General features: G+C 34.4%; 1 protein-coding gene across 3 annotated transcripts in view; it reads right to left on the bottom strand.

The window, feature by feature from the left end:
- The window catches only part of GRID2 (glutamate ionotropic receptor delta type subunit 2), a 1331224-nt gene that overhangs the window by 963512 nt on the left and 348848 nt on the right, over nucleotides 1-18864 (bottom strand). The gene's annotated exons all lie outside the window — the stretch shown is intronic.

Genomic DNA, 18864 nt, shown 5'->3' with positions numbered 1-18864 from the left:
GTATGCTTTTCTCAGGTTAATCTGTCTTTTTAAAAGGAGTCTTAGTTGAAAATTTAGAAGCGTAGAGGGAAAATATACTTTCTACCTAAAGGTGGAAGGGGAGGGTTAAAGAAGAAAAAAATAAATAAAATAAAAGTTGAAAATAGTCAAGAGAAACGCAAAATGTGTCGAATGTGACATTTTAATGGGTCTTATCAAATTGAGTGATAATGAAATGTTATGGATGTTTTAATTAAGAGCAGAAAAAAACTTTTTAAATAATTTGAAATTCTCTGTAACAGAAATTTCACTAACTTTCTGCTGACATTAAGGAAGAAGTCCCTATAAGTAATGGCCGGCTTTTACAGTTTTAGAGATATTTTTCAAATCAAATTCATTTTGGACAATTTTCTGATATCATGTCAGAGATAAGTTCATTATTTCTTTAAGGAAAAAATAAAATTTTTAAAATTACAGTAAGTCTTACAACATCTCATCAACATTATACAGCAAAACGAAGTTGAATGAAAGGACTTAAGTTGAGGACCTGCTGTACTTTCATAATACAGTTGACACTTGAATAATATGGGTTTGAACTGGGCAGTTCCACTTATACAAGATTTTTTTTTCCAGTAAATCTACATTCAGCCCTTTGTATCCCCAGGTTTCACATCTGAGGATTCACCCAACCATAACCATGGATCAAAAACAATGTTTTTGGACCACAGTTCGGAATCCACGTATACAGAGGGCAGACTACATGCAATGGTCTACACCATTTTATATTATATAAGGGAGTAGAGTAAAGCATCTGTGGATTTTGGTATCCTTGGGAAGGGGGGATTGCAGAGCCAATTCCCTGTACACACTGAAAAATGACTGTAATTAAGTTGGGTTAAAAGTTATACATGGTTTTCAACTGCACAGGGGATCAGCACCCCAAACCCAGACGTTGTAAAGGTAAACTGTATATTATAAAACTGGTAGTACTATACAGCGGCACCAATAAAATATGTGCACTCACATATGTGATACTATTTTCAAGCCAGGATTGATATTGACTTTTATTTGTATAGCATTTTTCTCATGTAGTGGGATGAGACTATTAGAAAAATGTAAGGCTGGTAGTGGGTAAAATGGCAGAAAAATAAGTAACTGAACTAATCAACTCTTGTACAAGACTGCAAATATGTAGATGATACAGAAGGACTATAAATGCAGAATCAAAATGATTTGATAACATCAGGAGTGGTGAAGTTAAGTCACAAATGTAAATCTGGGATCAATTTCCAATCTGAGATTGGAAATACAGGAAAAAGGGATAGTTTACAGCTGAGAGGGAGGAAATGAATTTAGTTCTGTAGTTGCAATTAATTATGTGATAATCATAATCTCTCTCAAGGCCTTAAAGCTATGACCTAAAGTTTCAGAGATTTTGGTCAGTGAAAAGATCCCTAGAATTGAAAAGTTAATTAGTGCCACTACTAAGAAATGCCAAAACTTTGAGAAAGTCAAATTCATTGGAGGGTGGTAACAGGAGGGATGTGCTTGAAGAGAGAAGAAAATCACATTGACATGCATAAAGCAGAAATTAGCATCCATGTCGATCTATAAAGGAAACTGCAGAAAGGCAAATTTTTCTCAATGACAAATTTCTGTTTCTCAACCGCTACTCCTGATGTTCAGTTAAATTTCCTTTCCTTGAGTTACACACAGTTAACCCGTATCTTTTCAATAAGCTGCTTTCTACTTGAGCTGGTCTTACTGGGTATCTGATCTTTGCCTTCAAATGGGCACTGATTAAAACATAGCAGAAAGCAGAGAAAAAGTAAACCCACAAGGAAGAAACAGTCTCTCATGTAAATGTTATAGAACCTGAGTTGGAAAAGGACTGATTTGATATTTTATTCTGTACTAAAAATGTCTTCAACTTTCAGGAGAATATTAGAACAGTAATATTGGTCTTGAGATTATGGATTCTCTTTCAAGATCAGGAAAAAAAAGTATTTTATGCTTAATTGAGCTGATCATTCTTGTATTGAAAATATCACTCAATTTAGTAACTTTGGAATATTGGTAAATATTGTACCAATGAAGAAGATTAAAATGATGCAATAATATTATAGGGAGGAAGAAGTCAGAAAGCAATTTTTCCTTCTTTTCTCTGTTACAACTCTTTCTCTCTCTTTTGATTATGTTTTTCCATTTTTAAATGTTATTATACCCATCATTAAATTTTTCATTCCTTTCCTTTCCCTAGAGTGGGATAAAGGCAAATACTCTAAATTGAAAATCAGATTTTTTTTTTCTCGAAGAATCTCATACAATTACTCTTCCATCAAACCATTTACTGAAATCACAAGAAAGCTAGTCTGAGAAATCAACATCCATTTCTTTATTTTGTACACTTCCAAAAATAGGTACTAATAAATGGTAAAATTCCACCAAGATAATTAGGAGAAAAAAAAGAAAGACTAAAAGCAAGATATCTGCACAATTCTCAAACTAGCAAACTAGATTATTGACTAGATAATAACGCTGATTAAAAAAAAAAAGCATCTCACATTTATATTTAAATGTGTTTAGCGACATTACAGCAGCAGTCTAATTCAAATTAATTGTGCACAGTTACAGGTATCCAAAGGATAAACATGAAAAAACTTTTTAATTTAAAAGTCTGACATAAAGTGAACAGGATGGGGAGCTGAGTACAATATACTAAAATTGCTGATTCCATGTATCTTATAGTAAATTGTATTCTGTTGCGTCCTTTCAAAGAAGCATTTTCAACTTCTCACACTTTCTCTCTTTTTCCTAATTTTTCCCTCTTCTACTCTAGACCACATACTCTAAGAATTTCTAGGACAGTGCTATTTTAAAATATTTACAAATAGCAAAATGCATTGTTACTACTACCCTTTTTCTGTGCTTCCAAATACTCCTTTCCATTTATGAAATTGGAATGACTAAATAACCGAGTGAAATATGACTATTAATTTATTTATAAAACTTGCCCAGAATAGAATTGCTCCACTGGGAACAGAAGCATTTGTCTATAGTCTCCTATTTATTCAGATGTGTTTTCAAGAGAACAAATCTGTAAAAGAAAAATCAGTTTTCCTAAAGTTATCTCCTTTATTCCGTAATAAATTAGTTTTCCTAAAGGTAACCTTCTTAATTGCTTAAAATTTGTAGAAAGTTAAATAGATTCCTACTTAGATTAATATCCAAAAACACTATAACAAATTGCAAATGCAATTTGAAAATGAGGGCATGTATATGGATCGCATAGAAAAGATACATTAAAATAATTGTATTGCTCATCATTTTCTTTCATTAGACTTATATGCTTCTTTTGAATACAGTATATTAAAGTTATTTTTGTTTTTTTCCCTAGGTTGCAAAATTACAGAGCAGTTAGAAATTTCCTGCTAATTATGACCATGAATAACTATTTACAACAAAACATAACTGCAAGTTTTTCCAATGTTGCTGGCCTTCTTAAACATAAGAGGAAAAAAACACAATCTTCAGAAGAAATGAAAGTATTTCTTCTCTAAAACGAGCTAAGTGTATTGTTATAGTGTCCACATTCAAAGGTGTCTATTCACTCCAAGTGTATTAAATGTAAACACAACAATAGATGCTTTTAGTTTATTGGAATTTATTCTCAGATATCCAATTGCACATCATCTAAAAGCTTAAACCAGTACGTAAACAATAATCCTTAAAATTGGAATTAGTATTTTACTTACTTGTATGCCACATCTCCTCAAATTTTCACTGCATTCAATGATTTAAATGCCATAATTCTTCCTATTTTTCATAATACATTTGTATTCAAAATGACTTTTTTTTTTGCTTAGTGTAACTTTTGATACATGATCTAGGTTCTGAATAATTTAATTTAATAATTTAATCTAGGTTCTGAATAATTTAATTTAATATTTTAATTATTTAATTTAATAATTTAATATCTGCTGCAAAGATTTGAAATAACTGATTGTTTATTCACTTGTACCAGCCAAAACCAAGGCTCAATCTCCATTGGTGCCTCGAGATTACAGAAATAATAATGAACTGGGGAACATTTTCTTCTGTTCTCCTAAAGATCCTATGTTATCATAACTTTAGATTTGGTTTCCCCCAATCACTAAAACAGCTTGCCACCTCTTCCAAAGAAGCACCTTAACTCATTCAGCATGGATTAAGTAAAAATGTTTTTAAATCTGTTTAAAACCAAATGATTTATAAAATAAAAGTATGAGAATATATTGTAAAGACAAAGAAAATGGCAACAAAATGAAGGTGAATTTAGCTCCATTAAATTCTATTAATTTTTGTGAGCTTAATCTAAGTTGAAGATGAATCCAATAAAGTGCATCTCCTGGTGGGGGAAAAAAATCAACGCAAGTTTATGTTACTGTTCAGTGGGTGGGTGTCAATATAACTTTTCCTGTGGAGACAAAAAATTAAGCTTCTTTTAAAAACAGCTGAGATCACAACTGTTATTGCAATTTTGCTTCCTACTTTTTCTACATAGTAGTTTATGCTTATAATCAATAGACAAAATAGTATTGTAGAATACAAACACTGTTGAATAGTATACTATCTCTGGTGCTACTGATAGACAGAAAAGGGGGTGGCCCAATGGCTCAGGTGGTTGGAGTGCTGAGCTCCTAATGCCGAAGGCCGCAGGTTCGATTCCCATGTGGGCCAGTGAGCTGCACCCTCTACAGCTAAGACTGTGAACAACGGCTCTCCCTGGAGCAGGGATGCCGTGAACAGCCAGAGGTTGGTGTGTGCTGCCATGGACTGCTGTGAGCTGCCGTGGGCTGCTGTGTGCTGATGTGGGCTACTGTGAGCAGCCGGTGGCTGCTCTGGCTGGCAGCTGTGAGTGGCCGGCAGCCATCATGAGCGGCCGGCAGCTGGTGAGAGATGCCATGAGCTGCTGTGAGCTGCCGACCAACGACCGGCGACCGACTGCCTCAGCCAGGAGGGAGCGCAAGGCTCATAATACCAGCACGGGCAAGGGAGTTGCGCCCTACAACTAGACTGAGAAACAACAGCTTAAAAATCGGGAGAGGAGGGGTGCGCAAAAGAAAAGAAAAAAAAAGAGAAAATAAAACAAAGGAAAATCTTTAATAGCAAATAAAATTTGAAGTTCTATGCAATATCATCCTTTCCTTTTTTTCTCAATTTTTTTTCTATTTTTTCATCTTTTCCTAAATTCAAGAATAGTTTAGCAACACGTGGCCGGATGGCTCAGTTGGTTGGAATGCAAGCTCTTAATGACAGGGTTGCTGGTTCAATTCCTACATGGGATGGTGGGCTGTACCACCTGCAACTAAGATTAAAAACGGTGACTGGACTTGCAGCTGAGCTGCACCCTCCACAACTAGATTGAAGGACAACGCCTTGGAGCTGATGGGCCCTAGAAAAACACACTGTTTCCCCAATATTCCCTAATAAAATATTTAAAATATATAGTTTAGCAACTATTAATAGACCCAACAAACATCCTTTGATGTTCATTTTAATGTGGCATAAACGATAAGCCACATTATCATTCCTTATTACATTTTCACACTTCTAAATATAAGTTCTAAAGAGTAAGAGGTTGTTTTATTGTTGTTGTTTTGAGATGTCAGTACATTGGAAACCCAAAATAACAGAGGAATCCCTTTATAAAGGGTTTTACTCATTTTGCTTTTTTACTTTATATTCTATAATACTCAACAAAATCTCTGGGAAATGCAAAATGCTCAGATCACATTTGTAGAATGAATGAAGGTTAAGTCATTGTTTTGGTCTCATACTGATTAGGAGGTTAACTAGCTTCCTTCTTTCTATGGGAAAAAAACAAAAAAAGTCTATTAGCATTTTCCAAAAAGGGTCCTGTGGTCAAACAAGTTGAAACGCATTAACATATATATGGAATTTCTGAAAATTAGAAACTTCTGAAATCCTATATATTTGAGCACATTAAGTAGTCCAAGAAATACTGCATACATACCAAAATAAAACAAATGGAAATGCATCTCTATCCTGCAGAAGTGACTTTGGGAAATTCTATTTAAGCTATCCAATCAATACTCCGACAATTATCAATCAAAACCAGGAATCAAAAGTAAAAGTAACTGACTCTGGGTGGTGAACACACCATGTGATATATAGATGATGTATTACAGAACTGTACACTTTAAACCTATGTATCTTTACTAACCATTGTCACCCCAATACACTTTCATTAAAAAAAAAAAAAGTAAAAGTAAGGATGAACCTTAACAGATAATACTTTAAGTAGAAATGCTTTTAACAGATTTCCTCTGGTCAATATAGTTATATTGGGCATATATTATATTCAGTACTTTGCTAAGTACTTTTTGGACTCAGGTATAGTATGTGGCCAGGATATTACCAAAGAAACAAAAATGATGTCCAAGTGCATAGTGAAGGCATTTTTTTTTTCAATTTCTGGAACTCAAGAAAAGCATAGCTCAGTATGTTATAGGACTGATCATGAAGAAAGGTAATCCTTGAGATATTTTTACTGCACTTGGATAATCTAGAAGGCAAATAATATAAGCAAGGTGGTATGATAGACAGCTTCTAAGTGAGCCCTAATGATTTTTCTCTACTCATATTTACACATTTTTGTAATCCCTCACAGTTGAGTGTGGGCTGGATTTATTAATTCAGTTTTACAAATAGAATACAGCATAGAAGACGGACTGTCATTTCCAAAATTAGGTTACAAAAAGAATGTGGTTTTTGTCCTGGTGTGCTTTTACTTGGTCTCACTCTCTCTTGCATTCCTCATCGTGGGGGAAGTCAGTCGCCAGGAGCTAAGGCCTCACCATGGACAGGTCCACGTGGTAAGGGACAGACACTTGTGAATATCCACTTGAGTGAGCTTAAAAGTAGATTTTCAACTCCTCCCATCCCTCATCAAGCCTTCTGATGAGGGCCCATAACTGAAACCTTATGAGAGACTCAGAGTCAGAGGCACCCATCTAAGTTGCTCCTGGGCTCTTAACCCATAGAAGTGGTGACATAATAAATACTTGTATAAAGCTGCCAAGTTAAGGGCAATATGTTACTCATCAATAGACGAGTTATACAGGAAGAATTGTGTTAGGTAGGTGAGTGGAAAATTATAAGAGACTCAATCACATCGCACTCTGAACTGAAAATATTCAATGGCTCTCATTACCAGTAAAACAAACCTCTTGCTCAGCCTTACTTCTAAAGATTTGTGTGATTATCCCAAGTTACATTTCTAGGCTCATGTTACTCCATTCCCTCTCCATGTCTCCTAATCACCAACCAAACCAGAACAACTTGAACTCCTTGGGTATACTGTACAGCTTCCTGATTCTGCATTTTTGCTCAATTGTAGCCCTTTCCATCTCCCTCAAATTAAACTTAATGTCTACACTGTGAATTTACAAATGATCTATTGGGAAGGGTTTTGGAGTCACATAGAGCTGGTTCTATATGATTCAGTGAATCTAATTTCCTTTATCTGTGAAACAGGGATACAAGTACATAAGCATAAATTGCTTTGTAAAATAAGTATTGAAATGAATGCAAAAATCTAAGAATTGTGCCAGGTACAAAGTAGTTCCTTTTATAAATGGTAGTTTATTTTCCCTCTTCCATCAATCACCTATCCCAGTGCCAGTTGGACTCCATATTGCTTTTCCATTCATGTTCACATAGCAATTTAAAATTTCTACATAAAAAATGTAAAAATATCACAATATCACTAGTCTATTACTAATGTAACATATACATCACATACATACACTTACACACCTTTAATATATAGTTGTGTGCATATGTGTGTGTGTTGGGGGGGGGGGGTGTATCCTTACTAGTTATTGAATTTCTTGAGGACACAGACAGTATCTTGTGGAACATTTTATACCCATTTTGGCCAGCTTCATTCCCTGAGTGCAGCAGTAATAAAATAAGTGTCATGATTGTGTCCTGAGTCAAATGAAATCATAGGAGATACTGATTAGATAAATAATAAGAGGATAGATTATGGAGGATCTTGAATAGCAAGACAAATGGTTTGGATCTAAGGGCACAGATGACAGGGACTCATTTTAGATTATTTTGAAGAACAGTGGCTTGAAGAAACAGTATTTCACATGGATTAATCTGACCAAGGGTGTAGACATACTGAAACGGGAAATTCTAGAGGATTGCTAAGCAAAAGGTTATTGGTAAACTGGCATGGAGAATCTCCTGGCAGGCACTTGACCAAAACAATAATATACTTATTATCTAGGAATCAAAACTCAGTTGACTTAAGTTGTCTGTTATACCTCACATAAAGTAGTAGGCTTTCAATTCCTAAAGATTTTTTTATTTATTTGCTTGCTTGATTTTTAATAGCAAGTCATTTAGCATAAACTTATATTGACATTTATTCCATTAGCAAAGAAATCCAGAAACAATTTACAACTCCATTTTGTAAACTGAAATTCTTTTATTTCTAGACAAACTTTTTGTTCTTTTGTTTTGATGGCCTATGACTAAATACATAGAGATTAAGTTTTAGTTAGAAAGGAACTCGCTAAAAATCGATAACTATTAATAAAATGTTATTAGATATCTAGATAACTAGGAATATTATTATTTAAAAGACTAGCGCCTGCATTTTCTTATAGAAAGAAATGAAATCCTTATTTACTAAAGTGAATTCTAATTTATTTCACTTTTCCTTCAATAAGTCAGAACACCAAGTCAGAGTTATTACCACCATTTTCACTGAAGAATCTCTGAGAAACCGAAAAAAATTGCAGCTTCATAGATTGAAACTCTAGAATAAATATTCAGTGATCCAAGACAGGAGCAACCAAATTATTTCACTGAAGCCAAAGCCATTTTATGGTAGGAAGAATTGATTTTCAACCTGAGTCGTTTTGAGCATAACCAATATAGATTAACTGCTTTAGCAACTTTATCAAAACACAGGCCACCTGATTTAATCTGCTTGTTTTCATAAATTGCTTTGTGATTACAAAAATTAATTTTGTTCAACTGCATACATCATACCTATTTTTTCCATTTTAGATCAAAGTAAAGAAGTACTTTTTATGTATCATAAGTTGCATTTTTTATTATTATACTCTGTACATTAAGATGAATATATCAGCCTAACAAAATAAATTTTAAGAATTTTGCACTTGTTTTATAGCAGTTAAGAAAGCCGCCATAAAGAAAATGGGAAAAGTCATTGAATTGACATGTTTGCTGTTTATAATTCTCTAAAATCAGATTGCTTCCCTGAACACACACAGTAGGAAACAATAGCTTTCAATATCTTACTAAAATACTACTTGATATTTAATAGGTACCAAAAGATATTATAGAACACACCAAAAACACGAAACACCTTTACTGTTGCTGGTAATGATAGATTGAAGACAGATCACACCTCAGACGAGAAGATAAAAGGATAGTATATTTAATTTGCCTAGAATATTGGAAAGGCAGATGTGGGTTGAATACATAGGTAGAACCATTCAAAACTGCTGATATTTGCCTCTTTTTGTATATAAATAAGAGTTTTTCAGGTGTGTTATGCATCACTGGAAAAGATTCTTTACCCAGCTTCTGTCTTGATTTCCTACCTATTCATCAATCACTATAGTAGCCCAAAATCTAACAATGGCAACAACAAAAGCGTTATTGGTCTAATTTCCTAAATTTTAAGTTATTTATTGAGCAAAGATTTTTCAGGATAATTTACATTTTATTCATTCAACAGATATGTAGTCAAGTATCTACTAGTATGTGTCAAGCATTATTAGGTGTTTAGTATATGATTGAAAACAAAAATAAGCATGATTCAGTGTTTTATGGATTATACATCTATTGGGATATATGTTTCTCATGTTCCATCCAATTATATTTAACTATCACCTAAACAGACACTGTCTTTTTGAAACACATACAGCTTTCGTTAAATCTTTCTTTGTACCTCCAAAAATATTCTCACAAAAATATTCTCATTTCCACCTATTCTAATAAAATTGATATTTACAGGATAAATTGAGTACTTTGCTTACTATGAAACATTCTTTGATCCTTAGACAGAAATGAGCTTAACTTTTTGGGGGAAGAGAGAAAAAGGGAAGAAATAACTTCAATTTATTGAATGTTACGGTGTGTCAGGAATTGGACAACATGAACTGCATATCTGATTTCATTTAATCTTTATCACATCATTATCCCAATTTTTCTGACCAGAAGTAACCTGTTTTAGAATATGTAACTGGAATGGGTTACTGTGCTTGAAACCCAGTTATTATTTGTGCTGAATTCTCAAAAATAAAAATAAAAAAAAAATGAATTCATTCCTTCTTTCATTTATTGTCAAAGTAATATTTCTAAAACGGATTTTAATCAAATCCCTGCTCTGGCTTAATGACTAATATGATTTAGGAAATATATTATCAGGAGTCAAAGATGACTCCCAAGATTCTACTTTGAAAATGTGGGCATATGATGCTCCATTCCACAGCATGGAATTCCAGGAGGAAGAAAATCTGAGGCATGCAAATGAATTCAGGTTTAGTCTGTTGAATTTGATATATCTGTGATACAAAGAAATGGGCATGTCCAAACAGATATGTGTTTCTGGGCATGGAGATCAGTAAAGCACTGGGTTGGAGAAAAAGACTTAAGGTTTGTTATCAAATAGTATCATGTATTTTCTTGTTTAGAAAAGAGGTATAATATTAATTTGGAGAACAGGTTTGATGTTTACTTCATTTTATTACCAGATGTGATCATAAATTCCCCTCGCCCCCAAAGATGTGCATGTTCTAACTTTTTGAATCTTTGCCTGTTACCTTAGGTGGCAAAAGGAACTTTGCAGATGTAATTAAGTTAAATAATTTGAGATGGCAAGATTTTCCTGCATTATTCTAGTGAGTTCAATCTAATAACAAGGTTACATAAAAAGAGGAAAGCAGAAGAGAGTCAGAGAGAAACATGACTATAGAAGAATGGTTAAAAAAAAAAAAAAAAAAAAGTAATGCTGCTGGCTTTGAAGACAGAGGAACGGGGCCATGGGCAAAAGAATGCTAACAGCCTCTAGAAGCTGGAAAAAGCAAGGAAACAAACTTTCCCCCTAAAAGGAATGCAGCCCACCTGACCCTTTATATTAGTCCAGTGAGATACACGTCAGACTTCTAACCTATAGAATTGTAAGTTAATAAATTTGTATTATTTAAGTCACTAAGTTTGTGGTGATTTGTTATTTCAGTAGAAAATTAACGCATTACAGTTATCACAGTTATTTATGTTGCACTGCTTTCGTTGTTCACCAACAATTTTAATACCACTATTTCCCTGTTCTTAATTTTTTACTTTGGTTAAACTTCAGTCTAAAGGACTAATTATTGGGGCATTTTTTTTCCAAGAAAGGCACATATGTTGGATTTTGTAGGTATTTCCATATATAGAATAACTTTCAGTTATCCTTTTTTATAAATAGCAACATGACAGTATAAAATTCTTGGGTCATAATTTTCTTTACCCACTAGATTTTTATTAAGGATCTTTTCTTCCTCTCTCTCTCTCTCTCTCTCTCTCTCTCTCCCCCTCCTTCACTCCCTCTCCACCCCCCTGCCCCTTTCTTCCTTTCCTTTTAAAATTTGAACACACTGTGACTTACAAGGTGATAAATTCTGTAGGGGAAGGCCTGATAATTGTGAGGGGAGGGGACAGTGGGGAGCTTGCTTAATATTGGTGGCCCAGAGAAATGTTCCCTGAGGAATTGCTGCTTCAGCTGAGATTTCGGGGTGGGGGTAGCAGTTCTTATCTCACTTGGAGAGCTACGACAGGGTGTGGCTGAGTAATGGAGACCTTGCAGAGCTGGGTTCTGGTCCCCACTGGCAGAGCTGAGTGACCTAGTCCTCCTGTTCCCTCTGCTGAAATTCCACCAGATCTGAGAGTGTCTGGCAGTGACGGTGACCTTCACCCATCATCACAACACCTGTGTGACATTTGGCAAGCCTGTGCCTCAGTCTCCTAACTAAAAGGTGGGGTTAGGAATGCCAAGCCAACTCCTCTCCTAGAACAGTTAAGAGTAACATTAGATGACCAGTAGGGCTCTTTGAAAATGAACACATTCTATTTGATTGCAGACTGGTCTGTGACTGGGATCTTTCCTTTCCTTTCCTTTCCTTTCCTTTCCTTTCCTTTCCTTTCCCTTCCCTTCCCTTCCCTTCCCTTCCCTTCCCTTCCCTTCCCTTCCCTTCCCTTCCCTTCCCTTCCCTTCCCTTCCCTTCCCTTCCCTTCCCTTCCCTTCCCTTCCCTTCCCTTCCCTTCCCTTCCCTTCCCTTCCCTTCCCTTCCCTTCCCTTCCCTTCCCTTCCTTTTCTTCATCCCTCCCTCCCTCCCTCCCTCCCTCCCTCCCTCCCTCCCTCCCTCCCTTCTCTCTCTCTCTCTCTCTCTCTCTCTCTCTCTCTCTCTCTCTCTCCCCGTCCCCCCTCCTTCTCTCTCTCTTTCTCTTTCTTTCTCTCTCTCTCTCTCTGTCCCCCCTCCTTCTCTCTTTATCTCTTTCTTTCCCTCTCTAGCTCTCTCTCTCTCCCCCCCTCTCTCTCTCTCTCTTTCTTTCTCTCTCTTTCTTTCTCTCTCTTTCTTGTAACTTTTGAACCACTTCGTCTATTTCTCCCACCCCCCCCACTCCCCATCTCTGGCAAATACCAGAAATGAATCTATGAGCTTATTTCATTGTTTGTTTGTTGCTGTTTCATTTTTTAAGATGCCACATACAAGAGAGATCACATGGTATTTGTTTTTCTCTGACTTATTTCACTTAGCATAATGCCCTTGAGGTCCACCCATATTGTCACAAATGGCAATATTTCATTTTTTTTTTTTTTTTATGGCTAGCTGATACTACATTGGTTATATGTACTACAATGTCTTTTTCATTCATCCATTGATGTACACTAAGATTGTTTCCATATCTTAGCTATTATAAACAATGCTGCAGTGAACATGCAGATGCATATTTGTTGTTGAGTACTACTTTTATTATCTTCATGTAAATACCCAGGAGAAGAATTGCTGGATCACATGGTAGTTCCATTTTGAATTTTTTGAGGAACTTATATACTGTTATCCATAGTGGTTGCACCAATTTACATTCTAACTAACAGTACACAAGGGTTCTTTTTCTCCACATCCTTGTCAACTGTCATTTCTCATGTTTCTGATAATAGCCATTCTAACAGGAGGCAGAAACACCTCGCTGTGGTTTTAATTTACATTTCCCTGATTATTAATGAGGATGAGCATATTTTCATGTACCTGTTGGCCTTATGTATGTCTTCTTTGGAAAAACGTCTATTCAGATCTTTTGCCTGTTTTTTAATAAGACTGTTCTGTTTGTTTCTTTTTCTTTTTTTTTTTTTTTTTTTTGCTATGGAGTTTTATGACTCTCTATATAACATACATATGCATTACATATATGTGTGTGTGTGTCCCTTATCAGAAATATAACCTTCAGAATTTGTATTGATATAAAAACAGACACGTAGAAAAATGGAACAGAATAAAGAGCCCAGAGATAAACCAAAATATATGGTCAATTAAATTATGACAGAAAAGCATGATATACAATGGGTAAAGGATAGTCTCTTCAATAAATAGTGTTGGGAAAACTGGATGGCCACATGCAAAAGAATGAAACTTGACTACTATCTCCATACATAAAAATTAAATGAAAATGGATTAAAGACTAGAACATACGACCTGAACCAAAAAAAACTCCTAGAAGAAACCATAGGTGGTAAGAAACTTGAAATAGATTGGTGATTTTTTTTTTAATCCGACATAAAAAACAAAAGCAAAAATAAGTCAGTGTGACTATATAATACAAAACAAACAAACAAACTTCTCCACTGCAATGAAAACCACTAATAAAATGAAAAGGCAGCCTACTGAATGGGAAGAAAAAAATATTAGCAAATCAGTCTTTTCTATTTTATTTTAAACTTTAGTAATTAAATATTTCAAGTCATGTATAAATCCATCTTGGTGTGAGGTTAGGATGTAAATTAATTTATTACTAAAAATTAACTAGTTATTCTTAGTATTTTTTAATAATCCTTTACTTACAATAAAGCACTATTCAATAAACGCCAACACAGACTAATATCTGTTTTAGCATGAACATGCTTTCTATAGCTCCTTGAAGATGTAGTGCAGTAAATAATAAGCAGAGAGCCTATCCATGCCATTAAAGATATTCCTCCGATGACATCTATAAATTAGAAAACAGTCTTTGATAGTTTCTCAATTAGCTATAATTTCATAAACTCTACCATCATCCAACATGCATTTCTCTGTCCTGTCCACAAGATACAGCGAATGACAGTTAAATAATTCTGTTAAATCAAGACATATTAGGGCTATAGTACTTTTTATAATCTATCTATATTTAGCCACATTGTAAAAGCACAGAGTGATGTTAGAAATACTTTTTATTCCTCGTGAACCTATAAAGTTTCTAGGGCTTTCCTCTTTGTGTTCTTATCATTCACACATGATTTGTTTAGTAATCCATTTAACTTTTTTTTTTTTTGGGGGGGGGGCCAAGGATTAACATCAAGATTTAATGATTACTTCCCTAATCTTTTCCTCTTTTGAAAATTAACATTTCTGTTTGTTTCTCTTGATTTGTTAGGGTAAGAAGGCAGGACATTCAAGCATCTGATGTCAAATCAACATCAAAAGTCCCTTCAAATCCTGAAATTCTAAGCTTCTCTAATACTGGGATATTATAAATACTGCTTTAGTTTTCATATCTATACATGGGTTTTATATTCCATGGAAGAGAATATCTTTGGGAGAGAAAAGTAAATATTGTTTAATTTATACTACATTTTCTCCTCTCCTATCTTAGATGTCAATTTCAGCTCCCACCATATTTACCCCATTTCTTACTGATTTATAAATAGGCAATAAGGAAGTAAAACACAAGTTGAGTAGATCTATTTTTTTCTCTGATCTCAAGTAATAAACCTAACTTTGTTTTGATTTTTCTAAAACGTGCATAATGAAAAAACTCAATTTATCTTGTATTCAATATTTTTCACTTATCCCTTTTTCCATGTTTTACAGCTTTTCTCACTTTTCTTAGAATTTATTCTTATTTTGTGCTTGCTTTCTCTCACTTTTTATATGTACTGCGATGAAAGCTAAGCCCGACAGAAAGCTCCATCTCTATACGGATACATTAGTTTATTAGATGTCTGTTCTCTTTCTCATTAGGAAATCTGGGAGGCTGTAATAAAGATTCCATTTTCCAGAACTTTTAGCATTTGAGCACACCTATCTTTGTCATGAACTTGCTTTGTTCAGAAGATTTTCGTATAACCTAGGGAAGATGTCAGACTCTACAGAGCATTAATTTCCTTGGCTTTATGGCACCTCAGATGGTATCACTGTCTTCTCCCAAGATTTCTGTCACTTCCACTTTGCAGACTGGTATTTCCTTCATAGAATAAAATCCAAAACAGCAGCCCTTATTCAACTCTCTGAAAAGTAAAGCTCTCAGTAAGGCAAAAAATATCAGATGATCTGCTTTTAACTGAATGAGCCTTCAAGTAGATACCTAGATAGTTTACATTTGCAGTTTCATTTAACGTGCTTCTTTGTCAATGTAGAATCATGTGCTACTTATATTCCAGTCCATCATTAAAATTGAAATAAGCAATAAGGAACTTAGATTCTTTTTCTTTCATCCAATTTACCCAATGTATTTAGACTTCTTATTGTTCATAAGCATTGGTTGTAGTTGCAGTGCACCCCTGGTTATTGACAGACATACTTGGCTAAGTTATACAGACTCACATGAAATCTTAGTAAAACAAATTGAAATTTAAATCCCATTCTTCCAAGTCTATCACTTATTTAAAATTTTCATTCTAGAATCAGTAATTTATTAACAATGAGAGCTAACATTTACATGGCAGTTACTATTTTAACTATTCTGTGCATTTTATGTTTATTATTTTATAGAATCTTCACAAGAGTCCTTGATGTCAGTATCACTAGCACTCCCATTTAACAGACAGGAAATTGAGGCACAAAAGATTAACATGTTCAGGGTCACACAGTTAGTAATGGTATAGGCAGCTCCCACATTTGTGCCTTCGCCATCATAATACACTGGTATAACCAAGGCAATACTGACACAGAAATAGTACAGTAGCCATACAGTTTTACATTTGGTAAGTTGTTAGAATGAAGACTAGACATCCTGTCCCTCAAGAGGCCCTTTGTGTTGAGGAAGCACCGACTCTGACTGTGAAGTACAATGGGGTGTTATAATATCATTCAGTCCTACTACAGGAGTGGGGCGAACAAGGCAGGGCAGCGATATCCCAGCCCAGGAGTATTCACGATCTCAGGAGTTGTAAAAGTGGGACATTTAACTATGTTGGGAAGTAGAAGGTGAGGGATGGAGAAAGAATGGTTAAAGAGGAGACTTGTAACATAGAAATGTTTTATCTTAGTACAGGCTGTTGTTAATACAGATATACTGTATAACCACTGATCTTCTCAACAGAAAGCACTGCTTTTTAAAATATTATTTGGGGCCATCTTTTCATGTCCTGTAACCCCACTTCAAAATGAATCACTTATGGCACTATGCACCACTTGAGTGACAAATTATAATAATTTGAACTGATGAACTTTCTTGCACACTTTTGAAGATGTTTGCTATATCTCTGAAATAAAGTCACCCTAGTTAGGAATGAAGAATGCATCTAACTCACAGTAGAAATAAAAGAGTCCCTATGGATATGTAATACAGAAAACAATTTACCTGGAATATTCATAATTGCAATTCTAGTAGCTATTTTAAATCTGCTTCTTTGAGTTCACAAACATCATTAAGTAGTAAAAGCAGAAGGAGTCTACCTTGATTTTAAAGTCTGGGACAGAGGCCATAATGATTTTGAAGGAAACTGGTACTAAATCAAACAAGCAGTCCATAGAGGACTTTGGACCATCTCCCATATTTCTTACATTAGCGGCACCATGGAAAGTGGCCACATCCTGACCACTCTTCATTATGTGAACAATTTTCTTATAATAGATTGTAATTCTACAAGAAAAAGCAATTCTGAAAGGCTAATGTTTCGTTTTAAAATACAGAAGTAGCTATTGAATGCCTCAAAGTACAGATTGATTGGATATTAAAGTAGGAATGGTGATTTTAAGTTTCATGAAAAGAGACACATTTCTGTCAAGTTTCTGAGCAGTAGGCACAAGATAGATGGTTAAGTGAATGGTTCAGAGAAAACTACCTTTTACGTTACGGGTTTTTGTTTTTGTTGTCGGTCATTATTCTTGTTCAAATGCTGATGCATCACACACCTATCTTACGAGGACATATGCAATTACCATTGTTTGACACATGCAGAAATTTCATCTGTTCATCACCAACATTTCAAAATGTAGGTTCAAGCTACAAAAAATGAGTCGTTAAAATTCTTCTCTAAGTAAAAGCACTTCAAATCAGCATAATTTAACATAACATTTTAAAATTCAATATAATCAATACTCATGTATTAACCTGATTGAATAAAAGCCATGTTCCTAAAATAATTACAACAATATGGGTGTCCACTCAGCTTTATTTTCCTTTAAATTTCAAACACTAAAATATATCTTGGGACAGTCTGTCATTATAGTCTTCTCCATTATCTACAATTATGGTATTGTTTGTCACTATATTAGGTAACAAACCTCAATAAAAGTACATGTGCAGAGCTGGGAGTCGTATGACTTATTTTTGAAAATAGAACAGTAAATTATTATTATTACCTTAATTAATAATTTAATACTCATTTTTATAATTCACAAAATATTTACCTTTGAAAATACAACATGTAGTTTCAAATTTTCTCTGTTTCTATATTTCCATTATTCTGAATGTGCAAGTAAGAACTTATATCATCATTTCCTCATATTACAACTTGGAAAGAGTATTATATTAAGTTACAGTTGAAACAAAAACTCTAGTGATGTTAAAACTTGATCATCACTTATATTTCATATGTCATAGATTGTCTGTTTATGTCATTTGTCACATAAATAATATGGGATCTCCTTATTGCCTGGAAGGCAAGTGTAATGTCTGAAGCATGGCGACAGCTCAATGGAAATATGTGAATGAACTCTGTGATCTTATAGGTTAACTGATTTTAATTAGCTGTTATTTCATAACCCTTTATTTTCTTATATTTTAATTAATTAATGGAATATATTTTGCTTTAATGACAATTGTATATTAATTTTAATATAGCTATATCCAAGACTTTAAATGAACACATATGATCCAAAGTGTATTTAATGCATTACCCCAAAAATGTGTATTTCATTTATTATATATGAACACACTATGTTTACTTTAAAATGCCTTAAGTGAACAAGGTCTAACAAATCATCAAAGTCCATATGGTGCTTTCAATTAAAAGGGTTAGTGGATTAAATATGCTTTATATGTCATTATACATCACTTTTCTCACTTTGACAGGCATCTGTTAGCCGCTGTTCTACTCTGTATACCTACCTATAAAACGTAAGATAATTTATTTTCTATCATTATAGTTTAACATTTCTTTGCTCTATTGTCATGGATTTACAGCTAGAAAAATCTTCATTTTGCCTTTGAAATACAAGTGGCCTTAGGATGCAAGAAGAGGCTGCCTGCTTTCCTCCCAGGTTTGCATACACATTGCCTTAAAATAGTCTCAGCACAGAAAGTACTGAGGCCTTCTCAGGGCATTTTCAAATGTCCTTAAAGAAGAAGGTAACTATTTTACCCCTCCTTCCC

This window comes from Rhinolophus sinicus, chromosome 1, assembly GCF_057876585.1.
Source record: "Rhinolophus sinicus isolate RSI-liver-muscle chromosome 1, RSI-T2T, whole genome shotgun sequence".
Classification (NCBI taxonomy): Eukaryota; Metazoa; Chordata; class Mammalia; order Chiroptera; family Rhinolophidae; genus Rhinolophus; species Rhinolophus sinicus.
This window is presented reverse-complemented; position numbering and strand designations above follow the sequence as displayed.